This window comes from Ciconia boyciana, chromosome 8, assembly GCF_034638445.1.
Source record: "Ciconia boyciana chromosome 8, ASM3463844v1, whole genome shotgun sequence".
Taxonomy (NCBI): domain Eukaryota; kingdom Metazoa; phylum Chordata; class Aves; order Ciconiiformes; family Ciconiidae; genus Ciconia; species Ciconia boyciana.
The window spans coordinates 30708014-30723448 of record NC_132941.1 but is presented as its reverse complement, the minus strand read 5'-3'; the positions used below and the strand labels follow the sequence as shown (position 1 = coordinate 30723448).

The 15435-nt window shown below is 40.9% G+C and overlaps 1 protein-coding gene across 2 annotated transcripts in view; it reads right to left on the bottom strand.

Annotated features, from left to right (window-relative positions):
• Nucleotides 1-15435, bottom strand: part of CTNNA3 (catenin alpha 3) — a 548079-nt gene that overhangs the window by 513621 nt on the left and 19023 nt on the right. The window lies entirely within an intron of this gene.

Here is a 15435-nt window from a genome sequence, read left to right as displayed (position 1 = left end):
CAGGAAGAACTGCATGTCTTCTAAATCTATAGACTTAGCTTACTATAGTTACAGGCCCTGTAGATGAAGTACCTACTGTAAGCTTGGATGTGGTACTGATGTCCAGGGAATGAGGCAAAAGACATGGACCCCTTTCCAGTCAGTTCTGGAAAACCAAGCACTTCAGTAGTAACTACAGTGCACATTTCCTATACCTTTGCTAAAACTACAGTCATTAAATTGGAGAAATGAACCATATGAGTAGAAGAAAAAAAAACCTCCACTCATCTTCAGTCCCTCTTTAAAAAGCTGACAACAGAATTGACAGCTAGTGCTGACTGTTGATGTAGACTGCTCCACAGTGTGACTCCTTCTGTGGGCATTTGACTGAGATCAAGCCCAAGTTGTATACGCTGCTGAACAGCCATTAGGTAATTCCTCTTTGGGGGTAATAAGCAGGTGCAGCGGGTTTCAGCTGACAATTTACAGCAGACAGATACATCCTGGAATCTTCAGGCAAGTTAGCGCTTCTCATTTGCCACGTTGCAGCCTTGATTTCAGTCTCACTGCTCTCAAAACCAAGAAGCAAGTTAAGGCAGTGTTTATATCTATTTGTAATTTACCTTACTATACCTCATTCAGCACCACTAAAGGTTAACTGAAGACTTTCTAGTAGCATTTGAAATGTTTCCTACCAAAAAATAACAGAAAGCTTTCTCAACCAAAGTATACTTCACTGAATTCTGTAACAATATGGGTGACAGAACATAAATGCTAAGACAAAACCACAAGACTCTATTCTTTTCTGTTTGACGTCATTATCTTTCACCTTTTGTAGGATCTGTTGTTTTCAGATTTTGTCTCTGCTCCAGAATTGCTCTGAAAGCCTTGAATTTGCAATGCTTGCTTTCACCAATTCCCACTCCCAGGTATCTCTGTTAGGTGGAAGCAATTTAACTACAACAACTGCAAGCCAGACCTGCAAGTACAGTTTAAGCTGATCAAAAGCTATCCATAGTGCTCCCTCTTTATACGTGTGTAAGAAACTGCTCATAATATATCGGTACAAGTTCATCATACATCCTCAGCTCCAAACCATGACACACTTCTCCAGAAATTACCCCAAAGCTGCTGCACCCTGTTATGGGGTTGAGTAATACAGGGAAAAGGTCTCTAATGATTCCTAAACTCACTAAGTGGACATAAGGTACAGTCTTTTTTTGAGCTTTTTTTTTTTTTTATCATCAACATGTTAGACTACAATACAGTTGTACACTTGTAGAATCATCATCATCCTCCTCCTCTTAAGGATGTACTTAATCCCATAGCTTCAGTTCTTCCTTTGGCAGGAACTCTACTAGCAAGCTCACTCACTTCCTTATGTCCTGAAGCAACCCAAACATTAACAATGCATTTGGCTCTCTGGAAAAAGATATAAGAACCAGCATGTGAGGATAACTAAATACAAACTAAATGTGTAACGATAAGGGTAATATACTTCAATAAAATAGATGGGTAATGGCCAGGAAATCCACTTAGAACTCTGTCTTTGGATGCAAGGGAAGAACACTTTTTTAAAATTTAACTCAAATGTTAACAAAAAACAAACAAACAATTTTAAGAAAACATATATATGCTCTTTTCACTGCCATCAACAGGAAATCAGAACAATCTGCCTTGGACATACAAAGGTTATCAGAACATGTTTTAAACTTAAAACCACATCTGGATCTTTCTGTATCATTCTGCTATCAGTGTGAACCACCATTTTTGGGTGAATGGCAAGAAAACCTCTCTCACTGACACATTTACTGTCTAGAGGTGAAAAGAAAGACTAGTACTCCAGAACTTTTTTTTTTTTCTCTCTCACCAATAATGAAATGTAAATAAACATAAAAGATCCACAGAAGCTCTTTTTTGCCTGTCACTTTTTCAAAGTACTTTGAACATAGTTTCTGGAAGTTGAGAAGTAGCATTCCTTTACTAATTTTGCTCTCTGTAGCACTACTGGGTAACTACCTGGACTGATTTTTCCTCTGAGAAAAGCTGGACCACAAGTAGAGAGGAAATTCTAGAACAGAAGATCATCAAGTCCAACCGTTAACCTAGCACTACCAAGTCCACCACTACACCATGTCCCTAAGCACCACATCTGCATGTCTTCTAAATACCTCCGGGGATGGTGACTCAACCACTTCCCTGGGCAGCCTGTTCCAACCTTTGGCAACCCTTTCAGTGAAGAAATTTTTCCTAATATCCAATCTAAACCTCCCCTGATGCAACTTGAGGCCATTTCCTCTTGTCCTATGTCTTGCTACTTACACCCACATCGCTACAACCTCCTTTCAGGTAGTTGTAGAGTGTGATAAGGTCTCCCCTGAGCCTCCTTTTCTCCAGGCTAAACAACCCCAGTTCCCTCAGCCGCTCCTCATAAGACTTCTGCTCTAGACCCTTCACCAGCTTTGTTACCCTTCTTTGGACATATTCCAGCACCTCAATGTCTTTCTTGTAGTGAGGGGCCCAAAACTGAACACAGTATTCAAGGTGTGGCCTCACCAGTGCCCAGTACAGGGGGACAATCACTTCCCTAGTCCTGCTGGCCACACTATTTCTGATACAAACCAGGATGCCATTGGCCTTCTTGGCCACCATATGCTGGCTCATATTCAGCTGCTGTCGACCAACACCCCCAGGTCCTTTTCCACCAGGCAAGCTTTCCAGCCACTCTTCCCCAAGCCTGTAGCATTGCATGGGGTTGTTGTGACCCCAGTGGAGGACCTGGCACTTCGCCCTGTTGAACCTCATACAATTGGCCTTGGCCCATTGATCCAGCCTGTCCAGATCCCTCTGTAGAGCCTTCCTACCCTCAAGCAGATCAACACTCCCGCCCAACTTGGTGTCGCCTGCAAACTTACAGAGGGTGCACTCGATCCCCTCATCCAGATCACTGATAAAGTTAATAAACAGAACTGGCCCCAGTACTGAGCCCTGCGGAACACCACTTGTGACCAGATGCCAACTGGAGTAAACTCCATTCGTCACAACTCTTTGGGCCTGGCCATCCAGCCAGTTTTTTACCCAGTGAAGAGTATGCCCGTCCAAGCCACGAGCAGGCAGTTTCTCCAGGAGAATGTTGTGGGAAACGGTGTCGAAGGCTTTACTGAAGTCTAGGTAGACAACATCCACAGCCTTTCCCTCATCCACTAAGCGGGTCGCCTTGTCATAGAAGGAGATCAGGTTAGTCAAGCAGGACCTGCCTTTCATAAACCCATGCTGACTGGGCCTGATCACCTCGTTGTCCCATACATGCCATGTGATGGCACTCAAGATGATCTACTCCATAACCCTCCCCAGCACCGAGGTCAGACTGACAGACCTGTAGTTCCCTGGATCCTGCTCCTGGCCCTTCTTGTAGATGGGCATCACATTTGCTAACCTCCAGTCAACTGGGACCTCCCTGGTTAGCCAGGACTGCTGATAAAGGATTGAAAGTGGCTTGGTGAGCACTTCTGCCAGCTCCATCAGTACCCTTGGGTGGATCCCATCCAGCCCCATAGACTTGTGTGTGTCTGAGTGGTGTAGCAGGTCACTAACCATTTCCCCTTGGATTAAGGGGGCTTCATTCTGCTCCCTGTCCCTGTCTTCCAGCTCAGGGGGCTGGGTACCTGGAGAACAACTGGTCTTACTATTAAGACTGAGGCAAAGAAGGCATTAAGTACCTCAGCCTTTTCCTCATCCTTTGTCACTATGTTTTCCCCCACCTCCAATAAAGGATGGAGATTCTCCTTAGCCCTCCTTTTGTTGCTAATGTATTTATAGCAACATTTTTTATTGTCTTTTATGGGAGTAGCCAGGTTAAGTTCTAGTTGGGCTTTGGCCCTTTTAATTTTCTCCCTGCATAACCTCATGACATCCTTGTAGTCCTCCTGAGTTGCCTGCCCCTTCTTCCAAAGGTCATCAACTCTCCTTTTTTTCCTGAGTGCCAGACAAAGCTCTCTATTCAGCCAGGCTGGTAGTCTTCCCCACCAGCTCGTCTTTTGGCACACAGGGACGGCCTGCTCCTGCACCTTTAAGATTTGCTTTTTGAAGAATGTCCAGCCTTCCTGGACTCCTTTGCCCTTCAGGACTGCCTCCCAAGGGACTCTGTCAACCACCAACTCTGTCAACTCTGACCAACTGTCAAAAAAGGCCAAAGTTTGCCCTCTGGAAGTCCAAGGTAGCAGTTCTGATGATTCCCCCTCCTTACTTCTCCAAGAATCAAAAACTCTATCATTTTGTGATCGCTATGCCCAGAACAGCCTCCAACCATCACATCACCCACAAGTCCTTCTCTTTTCACAAACAACAGGTTCACAAACAACAGGTCCAGAGGGGTGCCTTCCCTAGTTGGCTCACTCACCAGCTGTGTCAGGAAGTTATCTTCCATAGACTCCAGGAACCTCCTAGACTGTTTCCTCTCTGCTGTATTGTATTTCCAGCAGACATCTGGTGAGTTGAAGTCCCCCACAAGAACAAGGGCTAGCAATCGTGAGACTTCTCCCAGCTGCTTATAGAATATTTCATCTGCCTCTTCATCCTGGTTGGGTGGTCTATAACAGACTCCCACCATGATATCTGCTTTGTTGGCCTTCCCCCTGATTCTTACTCATAAACACTCAACCCTATCGTCACCATCATTAAGCTTTAGATAATCAAAACACTCCCTAACATACAGGGCTACCCCACCACCTCTCCTGCCTTGACAATCCCTTCTGAAGAGTTTATAGCCATCCATTGCAGCACTCTAGTTGTGCAAGTCATCCCACCATGTTTCCATGATGGCAACTATATCACAGTTTTCCTGCTGCACAATGGCTTCCAGCTCCTCCTGTTTGTTGCCCGTGTTGCATGCATTGGTGTAGATGCACCTCAGTTGGGCTACTGATCCTGCCACCTTTTTGGGGGTTCTCCCCATTCTCAGGCACTTCTGTGGTTTCTAACACATCAATAACCCTTGCATCTTTGCTACTGTATGGATCTCCATCCCCTACCTCCACTGAGATAGCAGACCAAAGGACCTCACTAGCACACTGTCCCTCAAACATTGGTGTGCTGCCCCCAGGCTTATCTCTAGTGAGCCTGGTTTTATCCCTTTCCCTCTTCAAATCTAGTTTAAAGCTCTTTCAATGAGCCTTACTAACCCCTGTGCAAAGATCCTTTTCCCCCTTCAAGACAGGTGTACCCCATCTGTCGCCAGCAGGCCTGGTGTAGACCGACCCATGATCAAAAAACCCAAAATTCTGCCGGTGACACCAGAGTCCGAGCCAGGTATTGATCTTCTGGCTCCTCCTGTTTCTTTCCTCATCATTCCCTACAACTGGAAGGATAGAGGAGAACACTACTTGTGCTCCTGATCCCTTAACCAGTCATCCCAAGGCCCTGAAGCCTCTCTTGATTGCCCTCAGACTTCTTGTTGCAATTTCATCACTGCCTACCTAAAAAATCAATAATGGATAATAATCCGAGGGCTGTACCACGGTAGGAAGCTTTCTCTTCACATCTTTAACCCAGGCCCCAGGGAGGCAGCAGACTTCTCTAAGAAGTGGGTCTGGTCTGCATATTGGGCCTTCTGTTCCCTTCAGAAGGGAGTCTCCTATGACAATGACCCATCTTTTTTTCTTTATGGAAGCAGTTTTGACACAGGGCATAGGCAGACTTAACCTCAGTGACACCTCCAAGCTAGATGAACCATTGTCCTCGTTATTGTTTGGTTCCACTTGCAGAGCCTCATACCTACTATGCAAGGGCACCTGGGAAGGTGGCGTAGTCACAGAGGAGATGCGCCTGCTATGCCAGGCAGGAACTCATCACCATTTCCCCCTATCCCTTAAGTCACTGTGTTGAGCCAGGCAGAGAGAGGATAGGGAATCCTCCATATCACGCATCCTGTCTGCCTGTTGGGCCTGTCTCAGGGAAGGTAGGGTGTGATTCCAGTAGTCTATCTCTCTCTTGTACTCCCTGATACTCCTCAACCGATTCACCTCCTCCCAGAGCTCTGTCACTAAGCGGAGGAGTTCCTCTACCTGGGCACACATCCCACGGGTGTGCTCACTGCTGCCGTCCGATACTGGTATAAAAGCAGGGCACATCCTGCAGCCTGACACCTGGGTGACAGCGTGTTCCCACCAGAGCTCTGTCTGGGAAGCTGTGTCAGTCATGGTGGGTGCAGAGCTTAGAGGCCATGGCTTTCTGCCGGGTGGATACCATTGCTCCCTGCTTGAGCTGGCAGAGCTTCCACGCCCTTCCTGTGCACCCTTCCACGCAAATTGCTGTGCAAACTGCTGCACCATGCCCCCTTTGCCTGGCCTATTGGGGGTGCTCCTGGTCACTAGCACTCCCCAGGGGCTTTTTTTATACTGGGGGCGGGGGGTGGCCACCATTGCTCCTGGCCCCACCCAGGTGTCTCGTCAGCTGTGTCACGCGAGCTGTGGGCTCCTGGGGGCTCTCTCGGCTCCCTCTGAGGTTCCCCTGGTTCAGGAAACCCCCCTGTGCACCACACTGGAGCGCTCTGCTGTGGATCGTGCTGGCACAGGAGCTGCTCGCCTCAGTATTTCAACAATTCTGAAGAGCTGCTTCTGTTTGTCAAGTTATTGTAGATAACTCCTTAGCACAGATACTGCATAGACAACTTTATAACTTTTCAAAACACAAGAATGCTACATTACATTCATGAACTTTACAACATTCCTTTCACAATTAAAAAACCCAAAATCAACAACTGTAGAACTAGAGCCAAGCACCCTGGCACTAAAACACCGAAGGTGGATAACACACCAGACACTATGTCCCGAACATGCACTGTCAAGACATTGCTGAATGAAGGTTGCGTGCTGATCCGACTGGAAACCACCACACAATGGATGTCTTAAACTAAGTGGAGCAGCTCTCACAGTCCCATTTTAGGTATCTTGAAGCAACAAATACCATTAAAACTCTGAAAGTGATGAAGATCCCAAATGTGGATGGACCAGAAGAGTGTTATTAATATGGCCTCTTCATAAGTATGATGCCCCTGATTAGTATGGTAAAGTCCTGCAACCTCCTCTCAGACAATGATCACGGTTCTATGTAATTAGTAAGTATAACTGTAACCATAAGGACTAAATTTCCTATAGTCTCACAGCTTGTTCATTGTAATGTCAAAGAAGAGATGTGAGCTCTGACTGAAGTTTCTCCTGCAGTAAAGCTGTTTATAAGGGCTGAGAATCCTCTCATGTCTTTGTAAGTTCCTGATGTAGCCTTTTTGGTGTTTTTCTCCACTATCCATCTACCTATTTGCAGGAACCTTGGAACTTCTGCTCTTCTGTCATATGTAATGGAAATGAGGCAATGAGTTCAAAGAGAAGAGGCTGAGGCATAAACAGAGTGGTGGCATAATGTTTCAACAGGAAATCATACTAAAATTTTGATATTACTTAAGATTTACTATGTTTGATCTTCATTCAAATTAATTTATCCAATTTAATAAAGACTTAAAAGTCTCTTTATGTTGTAGCTTAGCTCTGCATCTTTCTGTAAAAGGTTAAGGTCACTGTTCACTGTTGCTACCATGTTTAGCTGTTGCAAGCAAACTGATTCATAATATGAGTATTTGTGGAGTAAGTAATGATATTAAAGGAAGTTGCTATGTGATTTTTAAAGTCTAGTTTAATTATTACATTTCAATAACATAACTTTGCAGTTGCCCTTCATAGCATCCTTTACAGAATCCCAAGGAAATAGTTTCTGCACTAGACAAGTTTGAGCTTGTTTGGCCTGAGGTAGACAAAATTCTCTCCAAGTTTAATGGGATTCCCTTGACAAGCCTGGGAACCTCAATATGGGCCATGAAAATTAATGGCTTGTCAGCTAAACAGGAGGCCAGGCCACAAAAATATGAGATTATAAATATGCAGTGCAAAGTACTTCATTGCTTAAAATTCAGATGTATGGGAGGAGACATTATTAAATATGGAGTACAAAGTCTTATTCCTGGTAATAACCTTACAATCTCCATATAAACAAAAAGAGTTATGGGAGGCAGCAGCTATTGCTTCTTCAGTTTGTGAATGAAGCTATTTGACAAACCACATACCTTTAATGTCATTTGCCTGGGAGTCTAGCTAAGTTATAATGGTGATGTAATCAAACGGCCTGCTGCACATCCTTTACTTGGTCTCCTTCTACATACTTGGTTCAGATTTAGGGCCAAAGCTGCAAAAAGCCAGTCTGTTATTCAAGAATAAGGAGAAATGGCTCTTTTCTGGTTTGTCTAGAGCTGCAGAAGTGAAAGAGTATTTGTCTTTCAGAATATCAATATTATCATCTTCCACTGTGCAGGGCAGCAAAATAGCACTGAACTCTTTTATCCCTTTGTGAAATATTTATCTTTATTTTCATATGGATTAACAGGAGTTGAATTAAGGACAAGAAGCAAATTTTATTTCCATTCTGACATAAGAAAGCCATTCGTTAAAAAATACCTTCCTGTTTTAATAACATACTGCTTCTTTAAAAGACTAAATTATACTAAATGTACTATTTTAAATCACCAGGAGATATGGTTGAAAAAAAAAATTCAAAACCTCTCAAATTCCAATTACTGAACACACATACTTATGAGAAAATAGTTGCTCTCTCAGTATTTTGCTGTAATGGAATGGGCAATGTGCCTCTTTGAAGAGGTATATGGAGAGTAGGTCACACAGCTTTTTCCATTCAGAAAATATCAGATGATTTTGCTCTCATTTTAAGAAGGTCTGAAGACATGCATTTTTTTGGTGATAAAGCAGATACTGTTTGTTTTGCACGCATTTCCTCATTTTTGCCTCCCAGCACAAGTGAGTTATAAAATAAATTTCTCTAGATCAGAATGTTCTGTGCATACTTCAGATACAAATAATTGTTGATCAGACAAGCCACTCTACATTACACTGACTTCATTACTATACTACCAATAAATAATCTGCCAAGAGAAACTGATTTTCCAAGGTTATTTTACTAGCCTAGAATTTGCCTTCCAAGATTAGTGCTCATAGAAGGAAATTTCAGAGCGTCACTCCCATATTATTCTCTTATAAGCACTGCACTTCAGTGTTAGGTAAGTGTTGCTACAGAACCAAAACACAGCAATAACCACTCAGAAACAATTTTGTAATGCTCTTTTTTTCCTGATAGGTTCAAAGAGAGTCTACTGCAATAGAGTCCTAGTCACTGGTTGGAGCATGTGGGCATTTACATAGTCCAAATAATAATTTAAAATAGGTGTCTGCTTTTCTAATATCCCACCTTCCAACTTTCCCAAAATAATTTTCAAACTTCGTCACCAGACATAATACAGATTTCTCAAACTCAGTTGTATTTCTGGCAACTTCATGCATTCCGTGTTAAGCTATGCTACAAACCACCTTTGTATCATAGATCTCCCCAAGCTTTATGCTTACAACTTACTTCATTTGGAAATTATCTCACAACTTTACAATTATTTATATACTAATTTTTCATAAAAATAAATATCTTTCATACTATGTTAAGCCAAACGAGAAAAATTCCATCGTACTTAAAGAAAGCCTTATCCATTCAAAATAAGCCCTACTTCTTTCACTCCCCCTCCCCTTATTCCTGGATTGTGCAAACAGTTTGTATAAAGCTTAGGACCAAGTGAGTCCAGATAAATTTGCTTTCATCACTATTTTCTCCTGGTTTGTGTAACTGATAGGTTGCTGCTTATATTCTCTCTCATCATCTCTGGGATACAAACAGATACCACTGTTGTCTAAGGCAGCTTTTCCCAGCTTTAGGAATTTTTTCCTTAACTCTTTTTTCTTAATTCATAATAAAAAAAGTTTATATCCTCCCTTCCCAGGTCTGTCTACCCACCCCTACATGCATAGTTTTCAAGAGATGTCAAAACTCACTCACTCCCAGGCAGGAGTTTTAAGAGGGCAACCTATCAACCTATTCTTTCCTGTTGCTTTCCCTCTCTTCTCCCCCCCCCCCCCCCCCGAGTGCAGTAGATGGGCATGATTTTCCTTTGCTATTGTGACCCATGACTCTAGTAAAAAGGCAGTGGCTGAGCAGTAGGGAGGAAGGCTGTGTATTTATCTGCCCTGCCACCACTAAGGGTGAGGGTCTGCTCCTACTGTACTCTAAATCATGCAGACACTCTGGAAAAAATGGAAATGATCCTCTCTCAAATCTACCAAGCATGCTTTGCTCATGGAGACCCTTCTAGGACATTAGGTAGGACAGGAAACAGTGAAAGACAGCAGACAGGGTGCCCGCAGCAGAAGCAAAACTAGGAAATTTCTGAGAAGTAGAAATTCCTGAGGGAGCTGACCCACACCTAAGTCTTAGATGTGACAGCAAAGAAAAGGTTTTAATACACATAAAGACGACACTGAAGAGTCTACTGCGGACACAAATCTGCTGAGAGGTACTGAACTAGAAATAAGACTGAAGGGAAGGCTCTACACTGCAGAGAAGCAAGGATTGGATTTGTTTTCAAACCTTTTCATTTAAGTGTGTTTTCAACCCAGCAATTGTGTTTTTCTCTTGGAAATACAGCCACTATATTCCATTTGGTTTTCTTGTGCTTTGGTAAAACAGGTTCAGGAGCCTTCAGGCTTGCTTACTTCAGAGAAATTCTGGAACCTGAAGCTGGCCAATTAGGGTCCCTTCAAAGCCATGTTTCTGACTGGCAAGAAAAGGATAATGCTCTTTTTTTCAGTGATTCCCATGCTAAGACCAAAAACAGATATCATATAAACAGAACTGCAGTGACTGGGGAGTCTGTTCCTTAGCAACAGTTTGCTAGAAGAGAGTCATTAAGAATATGGCTGTTGCAAGGGAAGCCCTAGCCACAAGTCATTAAGGAGTTACAAAGCAGCAGTCAAGAGGCCACTATACCAAGAACAGAAGTGGATCCAGGCTCCTGTTGCACTCAAAAAGATGTTCACTTTGAAAAGCCCAAGTCTTATAAGTAATTATTTAGGAGCTGCTTTTCCTTTGTCATTTATTGCACACTACAGACTGCCACAGAATTTGCAGAGTGCAATGATAAACCCTGTAGCCCTGATTACAAACAACTGCATCCCATGTGGCAAATACTGACCTCAGATTGGTAGCAAGAATCCATTTCTGCTGGTTGATGAGAAAATAAATATGAGTATGACCCCAAGGAGAAGCCAAATCCTTTCCCAAAGTTTCCTGTCATCTTCTTAACACCCCTTATTTTCAGAGATTTCTCTTGCCATGGGAGTGATCCATGCCCACCAAAGGGAAGGTGGGAAGATTCTGATCATTTTCAGTTTCACAACCTGGCCCTGTACCCCCAGGGTAGCCTACGTTCTTTTTTGCCCTTTTTCCATTTTTTTAATGTCTTACTGCATGATACCACAATACCAAAACAGTCAGAAGGTCATGCGGGGAGCAAGTCAAATTCTAGTTTAAGCAGAGTTATGTGAGTTGAACGAAATACCTAAATCTGAAGCGTAGGTAAGCCTGAGATGACTTACCTCTCTTCTTTTATGTAACCATACTGTTTTTCTCCTGCTCAAAACATTTTTAATGCTAATGAATACTCTGCAGGGAAGGGAGGAACAGACAGCAGTATGCCCACAGGGCCCAAGTTCACAAGTTGCTTCTTATCTGTAGCCATTCTTTTTTTTTTTCCTGGCAGGAGTTTTAAATAACTCTAAGCAAGCATTTTATAAAGATCACACTGTCTGAGACGTTCATGAAAAATATGAAGACTTAAACAGTAAATCTACAAGCATGACAAGAAGGGAAAAAAGGCAGATAAAACATGTTGGCTCAGCATGATCTGAAATAGATTAGAGAAAGACAGACTGCCAATGCGCTTTGAATAAAATTCTCAGAATGTGTTACCTTCTTGCTGTTCTCCTCTGATGAATAAATTCAAGCAATTCCATTAGTCTGTTAATTCACTTAATTAAATAATATCGAGCATTACTAACCATAATGAATGAGGCTAGTAATACAGCTCTGAATCAAAGAGTGCAATACATGATATAGCCCTTCATCTAACTACATTTTTCACAACTCAGTTTTTTGATTAGAGACTTCAAACTCTACAATAAGTATGGAAACTCAGATACAGACAGCTATTTATTTAAACTCCTGTTTAGAAAATTTTAAGTTGCTTAAAGAAGCAAAACCTTTCTTATTAGTGTGATGTACTTTATTTTCTCAGTCAAGTCTAAAATGAGATTGCTGTTTGCACCACACCATCATACTCTTATAAGGCTGTAAATTCCACAAATGCCTAGAAGTGTACTGTGCCAGAATATGATCAGTCACTGAGAATTTGTACTGGCTTCTAATATGCATTATTCAATACACACTTTGGTGGGTGAAGATTCTATAGAATCCATAAAACAACCAAAATTCTCTCCACTTTATTAGTGAAATTTCAAATAAGCTAATCTCATGTTCACAAAGGTATGTTTTTGGACATTTGGGGTGACATTCCTGCCAGAATTCCTGCCAGAATTCCTATCAAATTCTTCCAAATAGACTGACCTGTTATTTCTAGTTTAAAAGTTGCATTTCAATATTTTTGTGACAAAAATATTTGGTATTTCCAGCATTATACTCTGGTTTATATAAAGATTTTATTACATAGAAGTCAAAAACACTCCAATGTCTAAGTAAAATGTACACAAAACAATACTCTTATAGACTACATAAACTGGAAGGAGGTAGCTGAAGTTGATCTTTTTTCCTAGATATACTTAGAATGGCAGATGTGACAGGTAACACTAGACAAGGCTTTATATGACAGCTAGTCACATTGTCATTGTTTCTTTTCTATTTTTATTCACAGATTACAGAGGAAATTAAAGTTTAATGATCCAGACTGCATTCTGTCAGTAGAAGCAAGTATAGTTTCAAATGTTTTGAATGTCAGTGTTGGAATTAACCAGCTTTACTGAGTGAGCAATACTAAAAACTTTCAGCACTCTTTGATAAATGGGTTTGAAAAATATTAGATACATAAATAGATAATTCCCCATGAAATACTTCCATATTGAATAAGATCTGATTAATACTCTACAGAGTTCTTTGATGATGCTGGACCACTTTCATTTTATACATACAAACAAAAAAACTTCCTTGGTTAGAATTTTCATTTCATTTATTCTACTATTATTACTTTTTTTTTCCTCATTTTAAAAATTATTTTTGGCTCAGTCCTTTAAATTTCTTCATTTTATTCTATGACAACTGTAGAGCTCAGAGTTATGGAAATAAAGGCCAATGAAATTTCTCATCTCTTAAATGATTAATAACAGCTGTAACATCCATGTCTGTGAAGAGGAGGATAAAATGGTAGAAGTATTAAAATTTTAGAACAAGTTCAAAGTAAAAAAACTGCTAATGACTTTTAAAGAGAGTTGATTTTCAAGTCCATGCAAACATCGACAATATTAAAGCTGATACAGCAAAGACAAGGTCTACTTTCTATGCTGCAGCCCCTGTGTGAATACAATGTCTTTTTGTTGGAGCAAGACCACATTGAAGAAAAACTGAATTCCTAAGGAAATTTAAATTATATTAAAAGTTAAGGACTTTGAAAAGAGCAAAGTTGAGACTCATTAAAATATTTAATTGCATTTAAATCTGGCTTACGTTAGTCATGACCACAAGTTGTTATAATTTGAAGGTTGTTCAGTAGCATATGTTGAAATTATCTTCTAAGTCAATTTCCTAATTAATGTCAACATAAAAAGATACCATTACAGATAATACCACTGTTGGCAAGTTCAACAGCCAGGCAGAGACTAAATAAATTTGGAAAATGTACCACCTTCCTCTAAGGACTAGGGAGAGTCTTTTTACATGTGCATTTTGGAAAGTGTTATGCCGCACTCATTTATTCTAAGAGTTAATTGAAGAATTCAGTTCTCACTCCTATTAAGAGAACTAAATTAAAGTATGGAAGAAGAAGAAAACTTAATTACACTCTTTGCAGTGTTGGAGTTTTTCCTGAATGATTCTTTGAGTTCTTTTTTTATTTTCAGTTACTGTTTGTTTTCATTTTCAAATGGAAATCATGAAGTGAATTATACACTTGTTTACAAATACTGAAACTCTAGGAAAGAAAACTACCCAATTTTAGTTCTCTCATGTAAAACATACTGAAAACATTTTAGAAGGGTGCATCTAGGATTATGAAAATACATATGCAAGAATTTAATAGACTACCAATGAAAATTATCATAATTTAAGAAAATTTTCCACAAACAGTGCAAAAGACATAGGCCACTCCTCTTACAGCTGACAAATTTCATACATATATAACAACATAGAAGCTTCTGCAACTCAGTGTTCATTTAGCCTGTACTGCATCTCCAACAATTGTCAACGTTGGATGTTTCAAACACAGCACTGAAACCAACACAACATTGTTTTATTATGAAATACTGTTCCTACTCTGATTGGGAGGTAAAATTTTCATTCCCCTGTCCTCACCAAACTGAACTTGCTTCACAATGGTCCCCTTTAAGTCAGTGGGTCCTCTTGTGGCATGAGGCATTATTAGAGGTGGCACTGATTATTCACCTCTGCCCTGAAACATTAAGAAGTCAACAGAACTTTGAATTTTTATCAGTCTGTCACACATTACTGAAGAGATTAGGAAAAAAAAGGAAACAAAAATTGAACAATTCCTTGTTCTTCCCAGCGAAGACACACCCCAGATTGAATGGAGTAAGTAGCCAGAGAAGAAACTCAGCAAACACATTTTTGTGGTCAGACACATGACTCTGGGAAGATTAAACTCACACTATGCAAAAAAGGACGGAAGCCTGCTCACGTAGGACACTATGGCTGACACTAAAGGAACTCAAGTTTATGTAGAGAGGAAAGTATTTTGATGTTGAACAACAGAAGTGTGGACATTTTGCCTAATTCAGCAACAGTGGTACAGCCACTGGTTAGTTTTATATGGGAACAGAAAAATGAGGCCATCCCTTCTGTATAAAGAGGGTCAAGTGGAAAAAAAGATGACTCAAAACATTTGAGCACTATTATCATACGTACTTCCAAAACACATTATTCCCTTGAGTGAAAAAATTAAGTGGCTTTTAGAGAATATTTTCTACTGCACAATTTTTAAAACTTTGCAAACATTAGGACTTTCTCGTCTTCTGTCTGCAGTGTACAAATATATAGCTGGAGCTGGGGAGTTGCCAGAGGCCTCCCTCACACACCTCCTCCCTTTCCTTTCAGCTGATCTCTCTCACAAACCAACTTGAATACAGAGATAGACTCTTACCTACTCAGTTCTTTCTCTCCATAAATATCCACATAAAATTCCACCTTTAAGATTCTCTACAGATAAATTATTCCCTACTACTGCTGCAAATATCAAGAAAGTTTCATGCATAAGAAGCTATACAAGTACAACAATTG